The sequence below is a fragment of the Pinus tabuliformis genome, chromosome 1_1 (genome assembly GCF_031772625.1).
Source record: "Pinus tabuliformis cultivar Carrire ecotype Pingquan chromosome 1_1, CPIR1, whole genome shotgun sequence".
NCBI classification, from domain to species: Eukaryota; Viridiplantae; Streptophyta; class Pinopsida; order Pinales; family Pinaceae; genus Pinus; species Pinus tabuliformis.
The window spans coordinates 593959694-593986662 of NC_142297.1; positions in this window are offsets into that span (position 1 = coordinate 593959694).

Consider the following 26969-nt stretch of genomic DNA (forward strand, 5'->3'; position numbering starts at 1 on the left):
AGGGGAAAGGGAAGGCATCCCATTCCAAATTAGATTCTTGCCATGGAGGTAAGAAGAAAGACATGTCAAAAGTTAATTGTTTTCATTGTCACGAGCTAGAACATTTTGCCACAAATTATTTGCTCAAGAAGTCCAAGAAGAAGTCCTCAGGAGGAGTAGTGGGTGAGGCTTTGACCTCTCAATTTGAATTGGACATTTCCCTCATTGCATGCTTGGTTTCATCAATGATGGGTGTTTATGGTACTTATACAGTGGAGCTTTATTCCACATGACTAGTGATAAGGAGTTATTCAATGACCTGGAGGAGAAGGATCTCTAGATGCATATCGAGATGGGTGATGACAGGAGGTATAATGCTACTGGATTGGGCACATTTACTTTTTAGAGGGAGCATGAGGTTCCTTTCACCTTGAGAGATGTTATGTATGTACCCAGGTTGAAGAAAGAATTTAGTACCCATTGCCATGCTTGAGGATAGAGGCTATGATGTGATTTTCTTGAAAGGAAAGGTGTTCCTTCGACACATAGCCATAGGTCAAGTAAAGAAGATAGGGAATCAGGTGAAGAATCTCTATAAGCTGGAGGTAGAGGATTGTGCTTCTTTGATCATGAAAGCAGAGACAATGCAGAGCTAAGATGTTAGCGAGTTCTGGCACAAGTGTTTGGGTCACTTGCATCATGGGGCTTTGAAAATATTGTAGCAGATTTCTCCCGGTTTTCTCCAAGGTACGCTAGTGAAAGTTGATACATGCAAGGGGTGTACTTTGGGTAAATACACCAAGGCTTCCTTTCATGATAGAGACAGTCGAGCAGGGGCGATTCTAGAGCGAGTCCACTCAGATGTGTGTGGACCATTCTCGACAACGTCCACGACCAAACATAGGTATTATGCTATATTTGTTGACGACTTTTCTCTTAAATGTTGGATATTTTTCATGCAAAAAAAGGATTAAACTTTCACAAAGTTTTGTGAATTTAAAGCATTAGTCGAGAAAGAGTCTGGAAAGAAGGTTAAAGCTCTATGAAGTGATAATGATGGTGAGTACGTCTAAAATGTGTTTAAGAACTTCTATGTGGTAGAAGGGATTAAACAAGAGTTGACAAAGCCCCATAACCCTTAGCAAAATGGGGTGGCCAAGAGGAAGAACAAAAGAATTGTAGGGGTAGAAAGGCTAATGTTGCATGATTAGGGCCTCCCACTACAATTGTGGGTTGAGGCATGCAACACAACATTTTATGTTCAGAACTGTAGCCCACGTTAGATACTTGGGATGAAGACACCAGAGGAGGCTTTCTATAGTAAGAGGCCAGATGTTAGTCACTTAAGGATTATTGGGTCATCGGTATATTTATATGTGACCAAAGATGCATGGAAGAAGCTTGAGCCAACAACAAAGTTGGGGATATTTATGGGGTACACTGATACACCTCACAACTATTTGGTGTACTTGCCGACTAATAGGATGATAATGGTTTGTAGGGATGTTAGGTTCGATGACTAGAAGGCCATGTGAGTTTCCCTTGAGAGGGAGCTTGAGCTACATGCAGTTGAGGAACTTTTGGTTTATAAGGTTGAGGAGCCTCATATTGATGTGGAGCAACGATATGTAGAGGATCTGAAATTCGAGACATCCACTCAAGCAGAGTCTTCCAAAGATGGTAGAAAGTGCACCAGACAGGCTAACAGATTGTTTTCGGATGCTATAGAGAATGTGGGAGTACCCGCATCACAGCGCAGACAGAGGAGGTCACCTGATAGGTATACTGAATACATGGCTCTTATGCACAAATGTGTTGTGATAGAGCCATCTTGCTTTGAGGAGGCAGTGCATTAGCTGATTTAGGTTGATGCCATGGTGGAGGAGTATAACTCCATAGTTCCTAACAATGTTTGGGATGTGGTCCCGAGACCGAAGGACAAGTCAGTGGTGAGCTCCCGTTGGATTTACAAGGTAAAGAAAGCTACATATGGTAGTGTGGAGAAGCATAAGGCTAGATTTGTGGCCCGTGGCTTTTCATAGGTAAAGGGGATTGACTATGATGAGACCTTTGTTCATGTTGCAAGGTACTCATCTATCACATCCATATTGGTGCTATGAGTGTAGAAAAAACAACCTTCCTTAATGGCATGATTGATGATGGTGAGGGTGCAGGCGTTAGGGATAACCTCCCTAATCTGGCAGCAATTTCTCCTATGTCCGAGTCAGCTTCTCTTTCAGGTTCTCTATGCTTATCAGTCATTAACTAATAGCTTCAGTTATTTCTCTAAACCCACAATTCTTGCTTAATTATAGAAACAATGGCTTTATTTTTTTGGGCGGTAATTCTAAAAGAATTACGCCAATTACTATAGGAGGCTTTAAGGAGAGATTATATACCCAAAAATATCGCGCCTTTGCATCTATCAGAAGCCACCACCCATCCGCATTACTTGTTAATATCCTTGGGCTTTAAAACTAGCGTCGCTTATATAAAAATATATCAATATAACGGGAAACCACATAATTCCTGCCCCAATTAACACATGCAGACCTCAAATTTTATATGTCGCCTTTATATTTTCGGTGGGTCCGATTATCGGTGGTCGCCACAAACAATAGCCTTCCCTCCTCCGAAACATTAGACCCGATGGCCCCTTTCCGAACTGTCCTATAAGGATTTCGGGTCCGGATCTTTTCAGCGGTTTCGTTGATCGCTACTCCAAGTGATACAAGGCCTCTGCGGACCCGACGCCTCTATATGTTGTGGTCTATAACATTTTGGCTCCGGATATCGAAGTGCCCAGTTCTAAAGCTTTCGCGGAACCGATTCGCTTATATACAGCCCTCTATAATAATTCGGCTCCGAATTATCGGAGTTCATGTATTCCACTGTTAATAAGCCTTATCTAATGCGATGCGATATTGGTTCACACCTGATTAGGGTTAGAACCAATATTGATAATATCTCACGTTCGCTGCTATGTTGATTAAGGGAAAATATTATAATTTCTTTGTATAAACAGAGTTCTCTTCTGATTTTATAAAAATGAATATAAAGGGTCGGCAATCGCCACAACGGAAGAAAGTGGTCTAAATGATTAAACACACAGTAATTGCATCATGTGGGGAATAGGAAGGACAGTTCGACACTATCGATACACAGATTCATAAGCTAAGCATACATATTATCCGAAACCATTGAATTTATAACGCCGAGAGAAAAGTTTAAGAATAATAATGCTCTGGCACTCGCTCCTCTCTCCGCTTCTCTCCTGAGAGTCTCGCTTGCCTCTTTATTTATAATTAAGGATAGGCCTTCTCGGTCCTTATCCAATACAAAAGCATGCTTTACAGGAATTATTTAAAGCGTGAAAGCTTTACTACAACTTATCCATATGAATTAATATTAGCATGTTTTATTTCTAGATTTTATTCTATTTTTAACTAAAAAAACATAGAAATTGCAGGCTAAAGGACCCCACTCCCTTGCCTGTAGATTTTTTTGGATTTTTGGAATAAGTTGGAAGACTTTTTCCCTCTGAGTCACATGCTCCCGCATCAGACTCCTGAGGACAAAACTCTTCATGGGCTCCTGTCCATGAGCTCGTCTACAGATTTGCCCAATTTCTGTAGAACGTCTTCTGTAATCCAAGTAGCTTCAGCAATTGGCTGTCCTTTCCATTTTACCAGATACTGGAAATACTCTCGTCCCCTTGTCTTCTTATGCACTTTCTTGTCCATAATTCTTTCTGGCTGTAAATTCTTGGCTGTGGGTAACTGTTTTACCCAGTCAATCTCTAGAGTCTCTTGATCCTGTGTTGTATCATCTGCAACTTCATTTTCATATTTGTACAAGTCTGCGACATTAAAAATTGGTGATATTCCCACACCATGTGGTAATTCAATCTCATAAGCATTTGCAGAGACTTTCCTCAGTATTCTACACGGTCCAATTTTCTTGGATTTTAACTTATTATACTCTCCCTTTGGAAATCTCTCCTTCCTGAGATGTGATAAAACCGGATCCCTAACTTCAAAGTTCACTTCTCTTCTCCTCATATATGCTCTGGTTTTATACTTGATGTTGCTATCCTGTAGTTGGTGTTTCACTTGTTCATGTATCACCTACATTCTTGAAGCAAAGTCTTCACCTTCTGCACTTCTCATTTCTTCTTTTCCCAAATTCCTTAGTTCAGATATTCCTCTTGGATGCATTCCATAAAAAATATGGAATGGGCTCTGTCCTGTGCTCCTGTTTGGTGAGTCATTATATGCGTACTCCACTTGTGGTAACACTTGATCCCATTGCTTTGGATGCTCTGCAATAAGGCTCCTCAAAAGATTGCCTAAACTTCTGTTCACAACTTCAGTCTGTCCATCAGTTTGTGGATGATAGGCAGAGCTGAAACTTAATTTAGTCCCCAGCTTCTTCCATAGTGTTCTCCAAAAATGTCCCACGAACTTTGAATCCCTGTCTGAAACAATGCTTTTGGGCAATCCATGCAATGTTACAATTTCTTTAAAACACAAGTTAGCAATGTGAGAAGCATCACTAGTTTTATAGCATGGAATAAAGTGTGCCATTTTTTAAAATCTGTCCACTACAACAAAAATTGAATCATAACCTCTTTGAGTCTTTGGTAATCCCAGCACAAAATCCATACTTACCATATCCCAAGGCCTATCTAGAATTAGCAATGGAATATATAATCCTGTGTTCTGGCTTCTTCCTTTTGCATATTGGCAGATTTTACAATTTCTTACATACTTCTCTACTTCAGATTTCATTTTTGGCCAGAAATAAAATCTGTTGAGTTGCTCAAAAGTCTTCTCTGTACCGAAATGTCCTGCAAGTCCTCCACTATGCTTCTCTTTGATTAAATTCTCTCTCATTGAACAGTTGGGTATGCACAACGGATTTTTCTTAAATAACAATCCATCTTGTAGGAAATAGTCCAGCCACTTGCTCCTATCCACCAAGGCAGGATTTTTACAAGCCTCAAATGCCTCTTTAAAATCTAAATCGGTCTCATATAATTCCTTAAGAAAATCAAAACCCAGCACTTGGATTTGACTTTCTTGCAACAATACACTTCTCCTACTTAAGGCATCTGCAACTTTGTTTGACTGTCCAGTTATATGCTTCAACACAAAATGAAAGCCTTGAAGATATTCTACCCATTTAGCATGTCTCTGGCTGCTGCATTATAAACTGCAATGCATGGTTATCTGTATAAAGAATAAATTCTTTCGACATTAAATAATGCCTCCACTTCTTTAATGCCTGTACAACTACGTAAAACTCCTTATCATAAGAAGAATACTTCCTTTTTGCATCATTTAGCTTTTCACTGAAATAAGATATTGGTCTATCTTCTTGGCTTAAAACTCCTCCAATTGCTTCTGCGCTGGCATCACACTTAACTTGAAAAGTTTTGTTAAAATCAGGAAGAACCAAAACAGGCTTTTCAGTTATTTTCTTCTTTAACAGCTGAAAATTTCTGTCTGCTTCAACAGTCCACTTAAATGGATGTTTATATTTCTTTATGGTCTCAATAATAGGTGCATTAATCTTACTAAAATTCTTAATGAATTTTCTGTAAAAACTAGCAAGACCATGAAAACTCCTTACCTCAAAAACACTCTTGGGTGAAGACCACTCCATAATTGCTTTGATCTTCTCTAGATCCATCTTCAACCCTTCAGCAGAAATAACAAATCCCAAGTACACCAGCTCCTCTTTCATGAATGAACACTTCTTCAGATTTAGCAATAGTTTTTCTTGGTGCAGCTTCTATAAGACATAATGTAAATGCCTCAAGTGCTCCTCCTTGGACCTGCTATAGACTAATATATCATCCAGATATACTATTACAAATTTACCAATGAATTCTTTAAGAACTTCATTCATAAGCCTCATGAATGTACTTGGTGCATTTGACAATCCAAAAGGCATCACTCTCCATTCATATAGTCCTTCATTGGTCTTAAAAGCGGTTTTCGACTCATCCCCTTCTCTTATCCTTATTTGATGATACCCACTTTTAAGATCTAACTTTGAAAAATATTTTGCGCCAGACAAGCAATCCATTAAATCTTCAATTCTGGGTAACAGAAATCTGTACCTGATTGTGATTTTATTGATGGCTCTCGAATCTGTACACATTCTCCAGCCTCCATCTTTCTTCAGGCTCAGCATTGTTGGCACTACACAAGGACTCAAGCTTTCTTTGATCAACCCTTTGTCAAGCAATTCTTGCACCTGTTTCTTAACTTCTTCATTTTCTGCAGGAGTCATTCTATATGCTGCTTTGTTAGGTAGGCTTGCTCCAGGAATCAAATCTATATGATGGTCGACTTTTCGAATTGGCGGTAATTCATTAGGCAAATCATCAATAATAATATCACAATATTTCTCCAACATTTCTTGAATTTCAATGGGTAAATCAGAAACTTTAGTAGAAATCATTGTTACCTTGGGCTTGCAAATTACAGCAAAATTTACATCATTTTCTTCAATCTTCTTCAAGTATTCCTTTCCTCCAAGTAATAGAGTTTTTGGACTAGTCTTCTGTCCCGGTACATCTTCTTCTTGCAAAGGCAGCAATGTATGATTGACACCGTCCTTTCCAAACTTGTAGGTGTTTCTCTTCCCATCATGTATGGCTCCTCTGTCATATTGCCAAGGTCTTCCAAGCAATATGTGACACATGTCCATTGGCATCACATCACAAACAATTTTATCTTTGTACTTGCCCACTTGAAATTCCACTTCACACTGTTCACTTACCAACAGTTGGTGTCCCTTTTGCAACCATGACACTTTATAAGGTGTTGGATGCTTCATTGTCTTCAGCTTTAATTTCTCCACTACTTCTGTAGAGACCAAATTATCAGTGCTGCCACTATCAATGATCATCTAGAAACATTTCCCTTGGGCTTTGCACACTGTCCTGAATAAAGTCTTCCTTTGTGGCGGTTCAGCCACCTCCTTTGCTAGCTTAAGTATAACTTTATTAACTACCAGAGATTCTCCTCTTTCTGGTGTATTTTATTCTTCTACTACTGCTGCCACTGGTGCTTCTCCCTCAGCTGGAGCAACAATTGCATTCCTCTACTTTGTTTCTGCATTCTCTGGGTACTCAAAAGCTCTGTGTCCCAGCTTGTTACATCTGTAACATTTTATTTCTCTGCCTCTTCCTCTGCCTCCTATTCCTCTAGAAAAACTCCATCTACCTCTTGCATCACCTCCTGTGGGTGCATGCTGGGTTGAGCTACTGCTAGCTCCTTCTTTAGGTGTTGTAGATCTTCCTCTACCACCTTGACTTCCTTTTCCTATGAAAGTCCCTCTCCCTCTGGCAGATTGCTTCCTCATTAGTTTTTCTTCAGCTTTCAGTGCTATCTGATAACCTTCCTCTACTGTTTTAGGAGACAACAGGCTTATCTCATCCTAAATATCCATCTTGAGGCCATTCATATATCTGGCCACCTTCTCATCTGTATCTTGGGCTTCTCCAGCTCTTATGCTCACCTTATAGAATTCTTTTGTATATTCTTTTACTGTTAAAGCTCTCTGTCTAAGATTTTGCATTTGTCTAAACAATGTTTGCTGATAATTACTTGGCAAAAACTTACCTCTTAACTTTGCTACCATTCTTCTCCAATTCTTGATTGGCTGCTTACCAAGTCTCTTCCTTTCCGCCTGCACACCATCCCACCAGAGCGCTGCATGGCCTTTTAATTTGGTGACAGCAAACTTTACTTTCTTCTCATCTTCTGTTTCTTTGTAATCGAATAATTTCTCCATGCTATTAATCCAGTCGATCAATTCTTCTAGATTCAGTCCTCCTTGGTATACCGATACTAATTGGTTCCATGGCCTGGCTGTGGATTTCAACACTGAATGAAAGAACCTCATCTCAGGAGTAACCTGTACAGCTTCCTCCTCTGTAGCTTCAACTTCGGGCTCACTGACATCTCCATCATCTATGTTTCTATCTGAAGTTAACGCATCCAATCTAGCTCGCAGCTCTTCTACTGTTTCCATTAATTCAGCATTTGCAACAGGCCATCCTCTTCCACCACGTCCTCGTCCTCTTCCAACTCTGAAAGCCATCCTTCTCCCGCTCCTGAGATTCAATTCAATGTCAGTTGATGGCTCTAATACCACTAATGATGGCGAGGGTGCAGGCGTTAGGGATAACCTCCCTAATCTGGCAGCAATTTCTCCTATGTCCGGGCCAGCTTCTCTTTCAGGTTCTCTATGCGTATCAGTCATTAACTGATAGCTTCAGTTATTTCTCTAAACCCACAATTCTTGCTTAATTATAGAAACAATGGCTTTATTTCTTTTGGGCGGTAATTCTAAAAGAATTACGCCAATTACTATAGGAGGCTTTAAGGAGAGATTATATACCCAACAATATCGCGCCTTTACATCTATCGGAAGCCACCACCCATCCGCATTACTTGTTAATATCCTTGGGCTTTAAAACCAGCATCGCTTATATAAAATATATCAATATACGGGGAAACCACATAATTCCTGCCCCAATTAACACATGCAGACCTCAAATTTTATATGTCGCCTTTATATTTTCGGCGGGTCTGATTATCGGCGGTCGCCACAAACAATAGCCTTCCCTCCTCCGAAACGTCGGACCCGATGGCCCCTTTCCGAACCGTCCTTTAAGGATTTCGAGTCCGGATATTTTTGGCGGTTTCATTGATCGCTAGTCCAAGTGATACAAGGCCTCCGCGGACCCGACGCCTCTATATGTTGTGGTCTATAACATTTTGGCTCCGGATATCGGAGTGCCCAGTTCTAAAGCTTTCGCGGACCCGATTTGCTTATATACAACCCTCTATAATAATTTGGCTCCGAATTATCGGAGTTCATGTATTCCACTGTTAATAAGCCTTCTCTGATGCGATGCGATATTGGTTCACACCTGATCAAGGTTAGAACCAATATTGATAATATCTCATGTTCGCTGCTATGCTGATTAAGGGAAAATATTATAATTTCTCTGTATAAATAGAGTTCTCTTCTGATTTTATAAAAATGAATATAAAGGGTCGGCAATCGCCAATCGCCACAACGGAAGAAAGCGGTCTAAATGATTAAACACACAGTAATTGCATCATGCGGGGAATAGGAGGGACAGTTCGACACTATCGATAGATAGATTCATAAGCTAAGCATACATATTATCCGAAACCATTGAATTTATAATGTCGAGAGAAAGGTTTAAGAATAATAATGCTCTGGCACTCGCTCCTCTCTCCTCTTCTCTCCTGAGAGTCTCGCTTGCCTCTTTATTTATAATTAAGGATAGGCCTTCTCGGTCCTTATCCGATACAAAAGCATGCTTTACAGGAATGATTTAAAGCGTGAAAGCTTTACTACAGCTTATCCATCTGAATTAATATTAGCATGTTTTATTTCTATATTTTATTCTATTTTTAACTAAAAAAACATAGAAATCACAGGCTAAAGGACCCCACTCCCTTGCCTGTAGATTTTTTTGGATTTTTGGAATAAGTTGGAAGAATTTTTCCCTCTGAGTCACATGCTTCTGCATCAATTGACAAAGAGGTGTACAAAGAAAAACCTGAAGGTTTTGAAACCTTTGACCTTGAGTCACATGTGTGGCAACTCAAGAGAGGATTGTATGGGCTGAAGCAAGCACCCTATGCTTGGTACACTAGGATTGATAGCTACTTTAATGGGATGGGCTTCACAAAGAATGAAGATGATGCAAACCTATACCAAATAGTTGTGGAAGGTAAATTATTGATCATTGTACTTGATGTTGATGATCTAATTCTGATAGGTGATGGTCAGCTAATCAAATCTTGCAAGGAGTACCTCGCAAGAGAGTTTGAGATGAAAGACTTGGGGCTCATGTATTACTTTATGGGCATGGAAGTATGGTAGTGTAATGGGGAGTTGTTTGTGTCTCAAGGAAAGTATGCCAACAAGATACTCAGGAGGTTCCACATGGAGAGCAGCTAGCCCATGGAGACTCCTCTAGCTAGTAACTGGAGGAAGGAGGATGATACTTTGGGAAAAGTAGTGGAAGCTACCATTAATAGGTAGCTTATATGTTCACTCATGTACTTGGTGAACACATGACTGAATATGTGTTATCAAGTTAACTAGCTTCGTCAAGCGATGGTTAGGCCTACTAAGCCATATTGAAAGGCGGTAAAGCATGTGTTGAGATACCTTAGGGGCACTACTCAACATGGATTATGGTATAGACGAAAAAAGGGAGTGACTCTTTAAGGCTTCACCGATGCAGATTGGGCAGGGAGTCCATCCGATTGGAAAAGCACATTAGGAGGGATTTTTAGTATTGGGTCAGCAACAGTTTCTTGGTACAACAAGAAACGTAGATCGATTGCACTTAGTTCAGCAGAGGCAGTGTACATTGCTACAAGTTAGGCAAAATGTGAGGCCATATAGAAGAGGAAGATCCTGGTTGGTTTTTTGGTCAGTAGATGAATCCAACTGTGATTTACTGCAATAATCAGAGTTGTGCCAAACTCTGAAAATCTAGTTTTCAGGATTGGTCCATGCATATTGATATCCGATATCATCATCTTCGAGATTGTGTATTGAGGCGTATTTTGTTGGAGTACATTCCCACAGAGGAGCAAGATGCTGGCATTTTGATAAAGGCATTGTCAAGATGTAAATTTGAGTTTCAAGAGACAGGATTGGGGTAGCTAACAATCCCTTTCTTGTTGAGAGGGAATGTTGAGAAATGGCAATAAGAAATTCTAGTTTAAATTTGTCCTTGAATTTTAAACTGACAATTAAAATACAATTCTATTCTCATAGCAACTTGTAAATAGTTAATTTAGTTTAATTGACTTAATTAACTTAGGAAATTAAAATTGGGAGTCTTTTTGAATTCATGTATATGTTCTCCCTAAGTTTTAGGGGCCCAAGGTGAGTTAGTTGAGTTGTAATTAGATAACTCCGTTTACTGAGTTATAGGCAGTTAAACTAGTTCTAACTATTTGTTGAACTAGTAGAGGATTAGTAATTAGTTTGTGCACTGGTGCATCCAGAGGTTCTACTCCAGCTAACTGAAGATTCACTCATCAGAAACTCATGCATGTTAGTTCTGCGAAAGACCCAGTTGATACTAGAGTGCAAGGATAGTGTACTATTAGTTGTATGATTTACTGAGTTGTACAGATCATGCACGAAATTAGGAAAGGACCTAGATTTGGATTGCACATTTATGGAAACTTGAATTCCCAATTAAATATGGGCTATTCATCCTAGGAATTCCCCAGGGAAATAGGGGCTTGGAAGGCAATAGAAATTGGCTAAGTCTTGGCTAAGAGTGGTCTTGTGAGGTAGAGATTTGCAAATACTTGCGCACGAATTGTTCTAGTGAGAAAAAGCTTTTTATTATCACTCAGATTTCTAATTAATGCAATAAATAGTGAGGGTTTTGAGTAGTGGCTTTCCCCAGCGAAATATTGTGTTATGTGCCATTGATTATCTTCCTCTTTTTTATTATTGTTTTCATCGATCTATTGGTTTCCATTGTTTAAAGAGCAGAACTAGATTAAAAAGGGATAGGTACATGGACCTAGTTATTTAATATTATGTAAAAATTGTGAAGAGACCATCTTACATCTTGCTATATTATGTCCTTTTACTTGCCAGGTATGGTGGGATATTAACAAGACTTATGGTTATGGAAATGTTTGGTCTAGGTACAATATATAATATTACTTATGTATCTAGTTCCAAAGGGAGCAATTCAATGAGACATGTGACTATTTTACGATGCATTTTTTTTTCAAAATAGAATCCATGCCCCGTCATTTCATGGTTTTTCTTAGGATGATGTTATATGTCAAGTTCAAAATATGATTCTAAGGTGAGAATTCTCAAGAACTAGAAGTCTTTCAAGTTGATAAGGGATTACCTTGTGGTTTCATTAATGGGCCTTGTCAAGGAAAATATCATAAAAGCATTTTGGAAGGGCTTATATTTCTAGGGGAGACGCACTATAAGTTTAAAACATGTTTGGGTATGAGATCTAATAATTGTGTTTAGCTTATATCTCTTAGGTCATTAATTAAGTTGATAAGTGCATAAAGGGTGAATAAATTAGAAATCTATGATGATTCATATTCATGACTGAGTAGATAAATAAAGATAATCAAATTGAATATATTACTCTTACCATGCAACTAAAAGAAAATAAATCATAGCTTGAAGTGTTCATTTTTACTTACATATACATAGAACACAACATTGAAACTCATGCACTATAAACAAAATTGGTTGTAAGATTGGTTTCCTCTATTAGAAAAGACTCTTAATGGAGTCTCAAACAAAACTAGACTTGATATTTAATCAAATAAATAATTAGATAATAAAAAAAAGTTTGTAAATCAATAATTAAAGCCATTAAAGCTTATTTATTTTTGGTAATTTCTATATTTTTATAATTTCTATTATTATCATTTCAAATACAACATGACCAGCGATTACCCATGATAAACATTCGCTCTTTCCCAGACATTCGTGCATAGAGATAATACCGTTATCTACACCAGTCTATACCAATGAAACCCATAGATTTAGATGGTTACATACACTAGTCTAGACAAATGAGACCGGAACTCGTCCGTATCGGCCAGCAACTTCTGCTTTCTGTTTTTAACAACTTAACCACCATATATTTGCATATGGTCGAATATATCCACGCTACCATTCCCGAGGACTTTATCGGCCCCTGCATTACGCTAAGTCGATGATGATATTAGGCCAAAACCAAAGAATGCCAATGCAAGTGATTAACATGCTCTGCCACTTGTGATTCTAAGCCATCAGTCCAACTATAGGCAACCCCATCGTTGAATTGCTCCATCTGTCTTATCGAATGTGCTGCAATTCCACAACAAATTGATCTAGTGGTGTTAAAATGCAAATTCTTCACAAGACCTGGAAATTAGAAGGGATAAAACTCAGATAGGGAACGAGAGTTTTATGACAATGAAATATGATCGTATGATGAGAATGGAGCCTTGTGAAGATAAGGATTTTTTTCATAGAATGCCTTTCACAAGACCCACTTCTCAATGTGCCCCATGGCCAGCTTCACCAGTGTCAAGATTATAATACAGCTAAACCAAATGATTGAGTTGAGAGATTTTTTTTACAGTTCAGTATGATGTGAAACCAAATGATTGAGTCGATAGATTCATTTTACAACCTAGTATAATGTGTAATCTTGTCCATTTATTATAAAGTTGAACAAGCCTAGCATAACGTGTAATCTTATCCGTTTATCATAAAATTGAACAAAATATACAATTGAAGAAATTAGATCCCTCTCGACTCATGTTAAATCTATATTAAATCCCTATTTAAAATAAATTTATACTGGTGTAAACACTGCCACCTAATGAAAATGCTTACCATCTTCTTATCGGTATCAATGTCAATGACAACATTGACGAATTCCTGGTCTAAAATTGGCACACATACCTGTAAATCCTGTGTAGTTGTCGACTTGTTAGCCCTCATACAAGTGAAGGCCTTTTGTCTACATCAAATTACACATTAGATTTTATTAATCGCTAAGTACTCTTTACATATAGATGATGTACAAGACATGAAAGTAAAGCTGCTAGCAGCGAGTTATCTTAAGACAGGTTTCCTGATGGAATTCCTCTCTGTTACGAGCCTTTTGAGCCTTGTGGAAATACAAATAGCCCCAAAATATTTCATTTGACTCTTCTCTCTATGTTACCAGAAACGAGAAACGGGAAACGAAATGAGAAACGAAAATAGGACGAGAAACGATGTTTAGAGGTTTTCCATTGAAGAAACGAGGAGAGAGAAAAAACAATTTTTTTTTATGAAAAACATAAAACAAAACATTCATTATCTAAACACATTACAAGCTTGTTTATAGGATTGCAAAAATTACGTTGCAATGTCACAAATTGAATTATATAAATAACCCATGACAAACAGAACATAGAATTTAAACTTTTAAATAAATTTGATTAAACTTTTATAATTGCCTTAAAAAAATTTCATGATTTTGAATTTAATTATGTATTAAAAATATATTTTATAATAAGAAATATAACAATTCTAATAAAGGCTTGAAGCTGCAAAACTATGCTTTTGATCATTGGTCTTTTGATCATTGGTCATTGATTAGTTTTGTAGTGAAGCATACCAATTTCAAATAGAAAAATGTGCACGTTCGAGTAGGCAGTATTAACAACTCTCCTTGTGCAGGGTCCAGTGGGTAGTATTAACAACTCCCCTTGTGCAAGGTCCAGTGGGTAGTATTAACAATTCTCTTTGAAAGACACAAAATGACGCAGGTTCTACAAATGTATTAGCTCTAAAACAAATATATTAGCTATAAAACCTATAAAATTGAAGCATTCAAGTAATACAAACTCTAAATCAGAAACCATAAACCCTTATCCCGCGTGGAAAATTCATATGCAAATCGAGAAAATTGTGGGCAAAAATGTCGATGTGATAAAATATCAGCAATTCAGCGAAATGGGTGCTGGCTGTTGGGCATCATGATTTGAAAGATGGAATTACATTTAAAATATATGCACTTGTTTACATTCAGAAACACCTCAATCACGGAAAGAAAAAGAAATAAATCACAAGCCTTCTAATTATCTTACCGAATATTTATGAAGCTAAACTGTATGGGGTGAGAAGCTAACTCGGGCTCCTTGGCGCACTTACTTCCTCCTCTGCTCTGATCTGATTTGCCTCCTCTCCTCTGCTCGGCTGCATATACCGGATCTGCTCTCCTCTTTGCAACTTAAATCCCCCAGAACTTGCTTTACTGGAAAATGAAACTCGTTTTGCTTGCAGTGCCTTTTGGCTTTTGCATGCTCTGATCTGATTTGCCTCCACTCCTCTGCTCTCCTCTTTGCAACTTAAATCCCCCAGAACTTGCTTTACTGGAAAATGAAACTCGTTTTGCTTGCAGTGCCTTTTGGCTTTTGCATGCAGTTTTTTTTTTACCAAGAGTTAAAAATTTCTTTACCGCAAAATGAAATTAGTTTGCATGCAGTTTGGTTTTGAACAATAGTTAGAAATTTCTTAGTTAACAGGACTTTGTATGAGTTTGAATAGGAAACCCTGAAACTGTGGAGAAACCAAAACGTTGCAGGGAAACCGAAGAACATTTTGTATCAGGCCGCTCTAAGAAACGAATCGTTTCTGGAAAACCAGTTTCTCACCGCTAAAAACGAGAACGGCCGTACAAAACGGCGTTTTCTGTGCTGTCACGTTTCTATTGCGTTTTTTAACGGGAACGGTGGCTACCGTCCCGTTTCTGGTAACATAGCCTTCTCTAGAGAGAACCATGTTCACTCCCCGGGACTTGATTTTATGGGACATGAAGAACATGGGCGTGCTTGCTCTGATAGTTGTCCTTAGATCCGTTAAAAAGGACGTTACTTGTTATATTAAGAAACACCTAAATCATCTCTTGCAATTCAAAAACAAAAGTGAAAGAGTGCACCTTCTTTTGTGAGGAAAGTGACCCTTGAAAATAACTATGGAAAGATGTCTATAGGTGTTATAGACACTCACAGACTGAGTCCACAATGGCAACTTCTGTATCGAGGTGACTTTGTATGAGATGTTCCACAAGATCTTTCATTTCGTTCATTGAACGTCGGTAAGGTTTAGAAGAATTGGCCACTCGGTTAAAATCCAGCGGTAGATTGTTACATACATAGATGGTAGACAAACGTTATATTAATGTTGCTTGTGCTAATAAATTAGAAAGTGAAATGTCGTGTTGAACGGTTCTCTGACTATAGAATAAATCACATGGAAGACCATGTATGTATATTATACCATACAGATGTTCTAGTACAAAGCTTAGTACATTTACTATGTATCATTTAGTACATAGCTTAGTGTATAGATGATTGTTTTTGAGGTGGATAAATAGAACAGGTCAAGAGATCGGAGGGCAGTCAGGCTCCTGACGGAGTTTGGGATCATCCGCAGAGAGTAGCAGTCATTCAAGGCAAGACTTTGGAGGCCTGTCAGGTTCCTGAGCGAATCTGGGAGCTTCTGCAAAGTGGAGCACATGCTCAAGGAAAGACGTTGGAGACTCGTCAAGTTACTGAGCGAGTCTGGGAGCTCCTTAAGAGTGTGGCACCCAGTCAAGTCAAGTCTTTGAAGGCCCGTCAGGTTTCCCATGAGTTTGGGAGTGTCTGCAGAGTGTAGCACCCCTTAAAGTCAAGAAGTTGGAGGCCCGTTACGTTCCCCACTGAGTCTGGGAGCGTCTACAGAGTGGAGCAGAAACGCAAGTCAAGATCTTGGAGGCCCATAATATTCCCAACTGAGCATGGAAGCGTCTGCAAACTGGAGCACCATCCCAAGTCAAGCTTTTACAAACCTGTTAGGTTCCAAAATGAGTCTGCGAGAGTCTGCAGAGTGTAGCACGTGTCCAAGTCAAGTATTTGGAGGCCTATCAGGTTCCCAACTGAATTCGGTAGCGTCTTCAGAGTGGAGCACCCGCCCAAATAAAGTCTTTGGAGGCCTATCAGATTCCCAACTGACTCTAGGAGCATCTGCAGAGTGTGGCAACTGGTCAAGTCAAGACTTCGGAGGCTCCTCAGGTTACCAAGCGAGTCTAGGACCGTATGCAAAGTGAGGCACCTGGTCAAGTTAAGAACTTGGAGGCCTGTTAGGTTCCCCATGAAGTTTGGGAGCATCTACAGAGTGTAGCACAAACTCAAGTCAAGATCTCGGAGACCCGTCAAGTTCCCAATTGAGAATGGAAGTGTCCGCAAAGTAGAGCACTGGCCCAAGTCAAGCCTTTGGAGGCTTGTCAGGTTCCCAACCGAGTCTGGGAGAGTCTGCAGAGTGGAGCACCTGGTCAAGTCAAATCTTTGGAGGCCCCTCAAGTTCCCAACCGAGTATGGCAGTGTCTACACAACAGAGCATTCAAAGTGAAGACTTTTGAGGCCTGATAAGGTCCCAAATTCATTTGGAAAAGTTTCAAGATAACATGTGCACAGGAAAAAATTTTCTGTGGGAAATAATAATCCCAACCACAACAATAAACAGCCCAACAGTAGCCATACATGTTAGACACTTTTGCAGGTTATGTCTCTTCTTGAAGACATTTTTTGCAGGTTGCGTCTCAACGTGAAGATAGAAAGTTTGAAGTCAGACGCGAACCATTCAGAAACCTAGCAAAGGCATTTAAAGAATTTATGTACTTAGGTAAAAAGACATGGGCAAGCATTAATTCAACCACCTTGCCCACACTCCAGAAACACCTGCGCAACTCTAATCACACTCAACAACAACATAAAAATTAATTTTGCTCTGTCATGAATTAAATGTAAAATTGTATGTTGAGTTATATATGAATGTAAAAGTCATTTTGTAAAAAAGTTAGACTGTGTAGAGAGGTTAGAGAGTAAGAAGTAAGAAAAGAGTGCAAGTCTCTGTGGAGAAAATGGTGGAGCAATTTTTGGTGGGTGCGTGAAAACAACAGTTACTCTGTTTTACTATGTGTTACTCCGCGTAAGTTTAAATCTTTGTAAAATTTTGTTTTATTTTGTAAATGAGCAGCAGTCTCATGTAGATGTATTTTCATGTTTAAGAAATGAATATTAAGTTTTAGTGTGTTGCTCCAAACCTATCTTGTTATTTTTACTGTGAGTATTCATTAAGTCTCTGGAATAGTTCCAAAGTGCACGAAATCCAAGTTTTGGAAATTAGCCTCGCGGTTCGGGAAGGTAGCTTTGTGAAATCTGCTTTGCGGTGCGCGAACCTAGTTTTGCGAAAGTAGCTTCGCGAAAGTTATAACTTTCTACCTCTCCCCTTCGTGAAAACGAAAATTAAATTCGTCAAATATTTATAACATGGTATCATAGCATGTTAAACTCTGTTAGTGTAAAAACAAGTGTTTTTACTAACAGTAAAATTTGTTTTTGAGCGCACATTATTTTTAGCATATTTACCATTAGGTATAAAGTTTGTTTTTATGCTCAGAAATGGCAACATCAACCACAAGCTTGACTAATCCTCAAATACCTCAGTTTAATGACAAAAATTATGATTATTGGGCTATTACAATGAAGGCCCTGTTTTCTTCTCAAGACATTTGGGATTTGGTGGAGAATGGTTTTCAAGAACCAACAGATGCAATAGCATACAATGCCTTATCTCAACCAGAAAGAGATGTGTTAAGGGACAACAAGAAGAAGGATTCAAAAGCCCTGTTTTATATCTTTCAAGCAGTTCATGAAAGTATTTTCCCAAGGGTTGCAGCAGCAACGAAGTTCAAGCAAGCATGGGACATCCTCCATACAACCTACCAAGGCATGGCAAAAGTCAAGACAACAAAGTTGCAAATGTTGAGGAGATATTTTGAAACACTTTGTATGAAAGAGTCTGATAATACAGACTCATTTTTTACACATGTAAGTGGGTTGGTTACTCAAATCAGGTCTCATGGTGAGACACTTGAGGAAAGAAAAATAGTTGAGAAAGTTTTGAGAAGTCTGCCAGTAAGGTTTGAGGCCATTGTTGTGGCCATAGAAGAGACAAAGGATCTCTCACAGTTTTCAGTGGATGAGCTTAATGCATCACTGATTTCTCATGAACATAGACTAAGCAGAGCAGCAAGCTCTTCATTGGAGCATGCCTTCAAGACTCAAGTATCATTTGGTCAAGGTCAAGGCAGAGGAAGATCATATGCTAGAGGAAAAGGAAGAAGCCCACACAAAGGTGGAAGAAGCAGCCCTTCAAGCTCAAATGGAAGAGGCAGCAATCAAAATCCAAGTCAAGGCCCATGCCAAAATCAAGCACAAGGTCAGAGGTATGATAAATCTCAAGTTCAATGTCATTACTGTAAGAAGTATGGTCATTATGCAAATGAATGTAGAAAGAAGCAATATGATATTAGTAACAAACCAAGTGTAAATTTCACAAGAGAAAATCAGAACCATTATAGCATGTTTTTAGCTTGTAATGTAGCACAAGAAAAACAAAGTGATATATGGTATCTAGATTCAGGGTGTAGCAACCACATGTCAGGAAACATAGAAATGTTTTCTGATCTAGATGAAAGTGTGAAATTTGAAGTGACATTAGGGACTAATAGCAAAGTCTCTGTCATGGGAAAAGGAAGAGTTAATATCCTAACAAAGAAAGGGGAGAAGAAATACATCTCTGATGTTTACTTTGTCCCCGGTCTGAAACATAATCTCATGAGCGTTGGACAACTCATGCAGAAAGGCTACAATGTCTTCTTCAAAAATGATGTGTGCACAATTTTGGATAGGCCTCCAAGTAGACAGTTGATTGCAAAGGTTCAGATGACAGACAATAGAATGTTTCCCCTGAAAATAATATCATATTTGCATAAAGAAGGTGCACAAGCACAACTATCTATGAACTCACAAGAAAATGGAAGAAAAGGGGCAGCTGTCACATAAGTAAACCTTCAAGCATAGGTAAAAGATGAAAACTGGTTATGGCACTTGAGATTTGGACATCTCAACTTTGAAGGTTTGAATTTGCTGCATAGGAAAGGCATGGTGAAGGGTTAACCACTCATTGAAAAACCAGACAACATATGTGAAGGATGTATCTTGGGCAAGCAACATAGAGAGACATTTCGAGCAAGAAAGTCAGTGAGGGCAAAGGCACCTTTGGAGATTGTCCACTCAGATTTATGTGGACCAATGCAGACACCATCAATTGGTGGCAGTCACTATGTACTGACCTTCATAGATGACTACACAAGGAAGACATGGGTCTTTCTCCTAAAATAGAAAAGTGAATTGTTTGATCGCTTTCGACAATACAAGGCTCTTTTTGAAAAGCAAAGCGGACATTTCATCAAAGTCCTTAGGACAGACAGAGGTGGAGAATACATCTCAAATGACTTCCTTCGATTTTGCAAGGAACATGGAATTCATAAGCCATTTACAACAAGATATACACCGCAGCAAAATGGTGTGGCAGAAAGGAAGAATAGGACCATTATGGAGATGGCAAGGAGTATGTTGAAGGCAAAGTATTTTCCAAATTACTATTGGGCTGAAGCTGTCACTTGTGCAGCATATATTTTGAATAGATGTCCAACCAAAAGTGTCCAGAACATTATTCCTGAAGAGGCATGGAGTGGAAGAAAGCATAGTGTCACTCACGTGAGAGTTTTTGGATGTGTGGCTTATGCACATGTCCCAGATGAGTTGAGAAAGAAGTTGGACAACAAGGGGGAGAAATGCATATTTTTTGGATACAGTGATGAATCCAAGGCATACAAACTCTACAATCCATTAACCAAGAAAGTCATAATCAACAGAGATGTGCAGTTCATAGAAGAGGAAGCATGGGATGGAAGTTTAGAAAACACAATCAATGTCAAAGCATGCATACCACATGAGGATAGAGAGGAATTAACAGCAACAAGTAATTCCTCAATAGTGATTCCCTTTACTCCTATTCAAGCGTATCAAAGTAGGCAACAAGCAATGCCATCAACAAATAATAGGACAGTTTCGCGCAGCCAAGCAAGTGCTTCTCCAAGCACACCGCAAATCGCGACACCAAGTGACATATCAAGTCCATCTTTAGCAAGCACAAGAAGGCCAAAATTCATAAATTTAAATGAAATTTATGAGCAAGATGATGTTGATAGTGGCACAGGTCTGAATTCCTTATTTGCATTATTTTGTCATGTAGATGACCCAATCTGCTTTGAAGAAGCAGTCAAAGAAGAAAAATGGGTTGCGGCAATGGAGGAAGAAATAGAAGCAATAGAAAGAAATGACACATGGGAGTTAATGAGCCTTCCGAAAGGAAAACATGCCATTTGAGTGAAGTGGGTCTATAAGACCAAAAGCAACATTGAGGGAAAGATTGAAAGGCACAAAGCAAGGCTAGTTGTCAAAGGATACAAGCAATAGCATGGAAGAGATTATGTGGAGACATTTGCACCAGTCACATGGATGGAGACAGTGCACGTAGTTGTGGCGATTGTCATGCAGCATAAATGGACAGTTTATCAGATCGATGTAAAGTCAGTGTTCTTGAATGGAGTGCTGAAAGAGGAAGTGTATGTCGCACAAGTGCCTGGTTATGAGATTGAAGGCTAAGAAGATAAAGTATATCGGTTGAAGAAATCTCTTTATGGATTGAAGCAAGCACCGCGTGCATCGTACAACGGGATAGATTCTTACTTGTTAAACAATGGTTTCAACAAATGTGATGGTGAGCCTACTCTCTACATCAAAGAGAGCGAAGGTAAGATCCTCATTGTCGTCTTATATGTAGATGATTTGATCTTTACAGGTAATGATGATTTCCTCATCGTTAATTTTAAACAAGTAATGAAGAGTGAGTTTGAAATGATTGACTTGGGATTGTTAAGATATTTTTTGGGCATAGAAGTGAAGCAAACAAAAAATGGCATTTTTATCTCTCAAGCAAAGTATGTGGCAGAAATTTTGGAGAGGTTTAAAATGTAGAACAACAAGTCCGCACCAACTCCAACTGTCATAGGGTTGAAGTTAAGCAAAGAATATTGCAGCAACAATGTCAATCTGACATTATACAAAAGCATGACAGGCAGCCTGATGTATTTGACCGCCACTAGGCCAGATATAAAGCATGCAGTAAGTTTGGTGTTTGGTGTCAAAAGCATGTAAGTTAGTGTGTGCTCTCTGCTCTCTGTTGAAAGAATCGTACTCTTCTTTCCTTAGTAGATAGGGTTTTCATTGCTACTCTCGATTGAATCAGATCCTTAAGAAGGCTACTCTGCAGGGAAGGCAAAGATGTGGATCTGACATCAAATAAGAAGCAAGATCGATCGTAATTTGATCTCTCTCAGTTGAAGAATTGTTTAGCCACGATAGTTTTCCCGACCCCGCCAAGACCTAAAATTCCCAAAACTGTAGCCTTCTCGCTTTGCCGCTGAAGTGACAATGTCCAATCCACATCATTAATTTTTTCATCGAGGCCAGTAGGATATTTGGAAACGTTCAAAGGTGGTTTGGGAACCATTTTCACAACTTGTTGGACGACTTCGTGGACGAGCTGCCATTCTTCCCTAAACAATATTCAAATTACAGTTAATCGACTAACGAGAAACATCTATATAAATAATCTGTGATATACTTATGAAGCCAGCAAAGTAAAAAACTCAAATAGTAGGGAGAATTGGAGGGTTGTACTTGTCCTTCAGCTCAAAACCGATTATAGAAAAAAGAGTATTCCTCCATTTTTCTATGGTCTTGGGGTCGCACCGTGGTTCCTGAGAATCAAATGCTCACTTCCTTTCAATCACACCCAAATCTCTAGCATAAACTCGATCTCCGTCGCGCGTCCATCGAAGATCTGCGGGCTCGACTTTGTATAAAACTGGAATTATTGTTGACCCCGACTTCAACATTTGTTCCCTCATTAGTACAAGCTCGTGGAGACACCATCTTGATTGAGCATAAGTTGGTAAAAATATGGCTACATGAACAGAGGTTGTTGAATAGCCCCTTCGATTTGAGGATTCAAGTTGTCTCCTCGTTGCAATTTTTTCTGGTCTAAAAAAACTAATAATCCAAATTCTTTAAGCCGGTGGTAGATATGACTAGCGAATCCTTTCTTTAAGTCAGGACCGCGGTGATTTAGAAACACATCATACACATAGTTATTGGTGTCATCATGGGAGGGGGTTTTGGAGGTGGATGCAAAGGATGTGAAGTTATCAAGTGCCATTGGATACATAATAAAAAAGAACCAAGATCGAATATATTTGGCAGAGATTGAGAATGCGAGGTCAGCTTCAATATTTGTTTATGAACGATTCAGGAGAGTAGAGAAGCTATCAGCTGCAGCTTTTGTGGTATCAAGACCTCAATATTTGGGCACACGATTGAAAACAAAACAGCTTTGATTTGTAGTTGAATACTTGAGGTTCTTATTTCCTTTGAGAAAACCAAGTGGCAATAAATAGTGAACTAATACCGTAATCTGGTAATCTAAACGGTGGAAGCATGAAGTTTCCTACCAGTTTTCCCTTCTTCTAGCATTATTGACTATCAGTTCTGTCCCAACATTATTGACTAAAGTTCGGAAGCCTTTTTTTTTGACGATTTTTTTTTTCATTTTTCATTAATCAAATGAGAAATTATATATGGCAAGAAACCAAAGAGGTAGGCAAATCATTATTATACCAACACTAACCAAAGAAGCAAAGAGGAAATCACTAAGAATCAATATTGATAGCGTTAGAAAAAGACACAAAAAGCCAATATGAGAAAAGATAGAGTAGATTGAAAAACAAAAACAAAACAGAGAATCAGAAAGCGAAAGAACCAGTGTCCTGTATAATGACTAAATGAGAAATTACATATGGCTAGACACCAAAGAAGTAGGCAAATCATTATTCGACCAACACTAACCAAAGAAGCAAAGAGGAAATCATTAAGAACCAATATTGATAGCATTAGAAAAAGAAACAAAAAGCCAAAATGGGAAAAGATAAACTACACTGAAAAATAAAAACAAAACAGAGAATCGGAAAGCAAAAGAACTAGCTTCCTGTACAATAACTTGCGTTGATTTCCTTGCGCCACAAGATTTCTTTACTCAGGTGTCGAGACCCATTCTTTATGCAGAACAATTTGTATCGACCCGTATAAGATATGAGTTGTTTTAGTGGTCCAGATTTTTATTGACTATTTGTTTGGAAGACCTGCATTGATTTTCTTGGGGAACCATGCTTTACCACAAATAAGATTCCTTACTTGGGAATCGAGGCCCATTCTTTATGCAAAACAATTGGCATCCAAGTGGTCCAGATTTTATGAAATTTTTAGTAAAAATTCAGAAAAAGTATCACTTTCATCATTTAAATTAAATTTTTAACTGCATATATAAATTCCAATGAAACCAACATAAAAAATAAGCAAGTGGAGATGACGTAAGCAACTTGGCGGTTTAGCCATCCAGCATTTTACGCGTATCCTCGTCTACCAAATGCTTTGACTGCGACGGCATCTTTTGTCCCACTCTCTTCACGGGGAACAACTGGCCATGGCATCAATGGACGTAAATGTTACAACAATATAAAATTTTGATAAAAAAAAACAGAGTAGGTAAGTGGGGTTCTTACAATTTTTCATAGGCAACAGTGCAGATCAATTTCAAATAAATGTTATGACAACTTGACATCCTCATATGCGTTAATTGGTTATCAAATTGTTGAAAATCTTCTTTTTAATGTGAATACATTATGGTAGCTGTACAAATCTCATAATCAATTATCAAAATGTTGAAAAAATCAGAAGATCAGAAGACCAGCTTCCTTGCAAAAGACCTGCGTTGATTTCGTTGCGGAAACCTGCTTTAACACAGATAAGGTTCCTTTACTTGGGAGTCGAGACCCGTTTCTTTACGCAAAATAATTTGCATCCACCCATATAAGATATGCGTTTTTCAAGTGGTCCAGATTTTTATTGACTATTAGTTTGGAAGATCTGCGTTGATTTCCTTACGGAATCCTGCGTTGATTTCCACGGAATCCTTTACGTGGGAGTGGAGACCCATTCTTTCTGCAAAAACAACTTGCATCCACCCAGATAAGGTTACTTTGCTTGGGAGTCGAGACCCGTTTCTTTATGCAAAACAATTTGCATCGATAAGATACGCGTTTTTCAAGTGGTCCAGATTTTTATTGACGGTTAGTTTGGATGACCTGCGTCGATTTTTCAAGTGGTCCAGATTTCTTGATTTGCTTTACGACAAATAAGATTCCTTTACTTGGGAGTGGAGTCGGAAAAGCATCACTTTTGTTATTTAAATTGCTATGCATGACAAACCGACATAAAAAAATAAGCAAGTGGAAATAACGTCCATGCGTGGCAATTTCGAGGTTTAGCCATCCAATATTTTACGCGTATCCCTGTATCCCAAATGCCTTGACTGCGAACAGTACGCATCAATTTCAAAAAAATCAGAGTAGGTAAGTGGGGTTCTTACAATTTTTCATAGCCAACAGTACGCATCACAATTTCAAATAAATGTTAAGAAAATTTCACATGGCCGTAGTTTAACAATTATGTTTTTTGCTTCGAAATTTATGAAAAAAATTTCATATTTAAAAAAAAATAGAGTAAAGATTTGTAAATTTAAGTAAAAGTTGTTAAAATTCATAATTTTAAGTGTTTAAAAGTTTTTGATGGTGCTGAATCTATTTCCATCATCAAAAACATAATTCAACCAGTTTTTTACAAAAATTTTTGAAATATTTTTTGTCCAAATTCTAACCACTTTTAATCATCCTTGCAATTCCTCCTCCTCCATAAACTACTCCTTTCACATCCTTATATGCCTCGATCGCTTATCAGATTGTTGAAATCTTCTTTTTAATATTAATACATTCTACAAATTTCATAATCAATTATCAAATTATTCTACTTAAATAGTGTTCTATTTAAAGATTATTGTTGACGTAAATTTCAATGTTTTAAAATATTATTAGTGTTTAGTTTTTTTTTTTTTTTTAATGAATTTTCTTTTATATTTGCATTATGTTTTATATATATGATTTGTGTTTATATTATATATATATATATATATACATTTTCAATATTAGGTATTAGTATAGTTATTGTTTGAATATATTTTTAGTGGTTGGTATTTACACGATTAGAGTTTGAATATATTTTTGATTTGTGTTTTTATTATTTGAGTTTAAAAATATGAGTTTTTTACAAAGAATTTACACAATTTTATGTGGAAGCTATTTTTAAGGATATGACAATTGTTTGTTAGTGGTTGTTTGAAGCTTGTCATCTCTTCTTTATTGAAAGTGATTGTATGCTATCACATGTTAATCATCGTATGAATTCTTTAATACTTTGATTCTTAATTTTTATTATTAGATAAAACTTGTATATATTTTGCATCTGATTATATCTAAGATTACAACTCATAGAGGTAAGAAAATGCAATTTAGTTACAATAACCAATATTACAATGCTTTCAAGTGTAATTATAAATAGTGGATTGCAATAAATGAAGGGCATACCTCGGCAAGTAGCTTAGCCTTTACTCAATTCATTAATCAAGGCCATTCATTTGCTTCAAGATGCCATGGACAACACAAGTTACATTCAAATTAGAAACTAACATGATAGTTTTGAATGAGATGTTTATTCAACGCGCATTTGATATGTTCATGTTTTAGAAGAATGATAATGGGTTTCATCTCTTTCCTCCTTCCTTGTGTATTGTCATAGGCCTTCTATTAAGTGCTCACCTATGAATTCCATTAACCCCTATACATGTCCATCCACTAGCTTGTCATCTCCTTCAAAGTTATCAATGTTTTGATACTCTACTCTTATGCTAATTTATATGTACTTTTGGTGATTTGATCATGTATCAATCTTTTGCGAGGGCCCCTAACAACTGCCAATTCTTCTCTATAATCCTAGAATGACTATTAGTTGGGATGCCACTACCACAAGAAACAATCTCATGAATGATGTGTCATACCATAATGAAAGTATCTGTTTATTCAGGGAAGCAGTGGTTGAATAAACAAATGCAATCTCAAAGTCTCATTATCCATTATATGTACTCAACACTTGAAAGATCACATGAATTTAGGTCTGTTTGTGAATCATCCACTCAAGCTCTTCCTACACTATCTTTTATCATAGTAGATTTGTCAACGTCTCTAATGTTTCCCTACCCAAATTATTATTGAAGTGCTAATTATAGAAACCAACATGTCCTTGTTACTTAATTTTTTGTCCTTGACATTGGCCTTCTCAAAGATGTCAAGCATCAAGTTTACAAAATCATTTCCATTTTCCACACTCATTTTCCTTCCCCCTCTCAATTTTTTCTTTAGTAATCTCCTTCCATAATGCATTAAATTCTTTGCGCACCTCTTTGTGCTCTCTAAT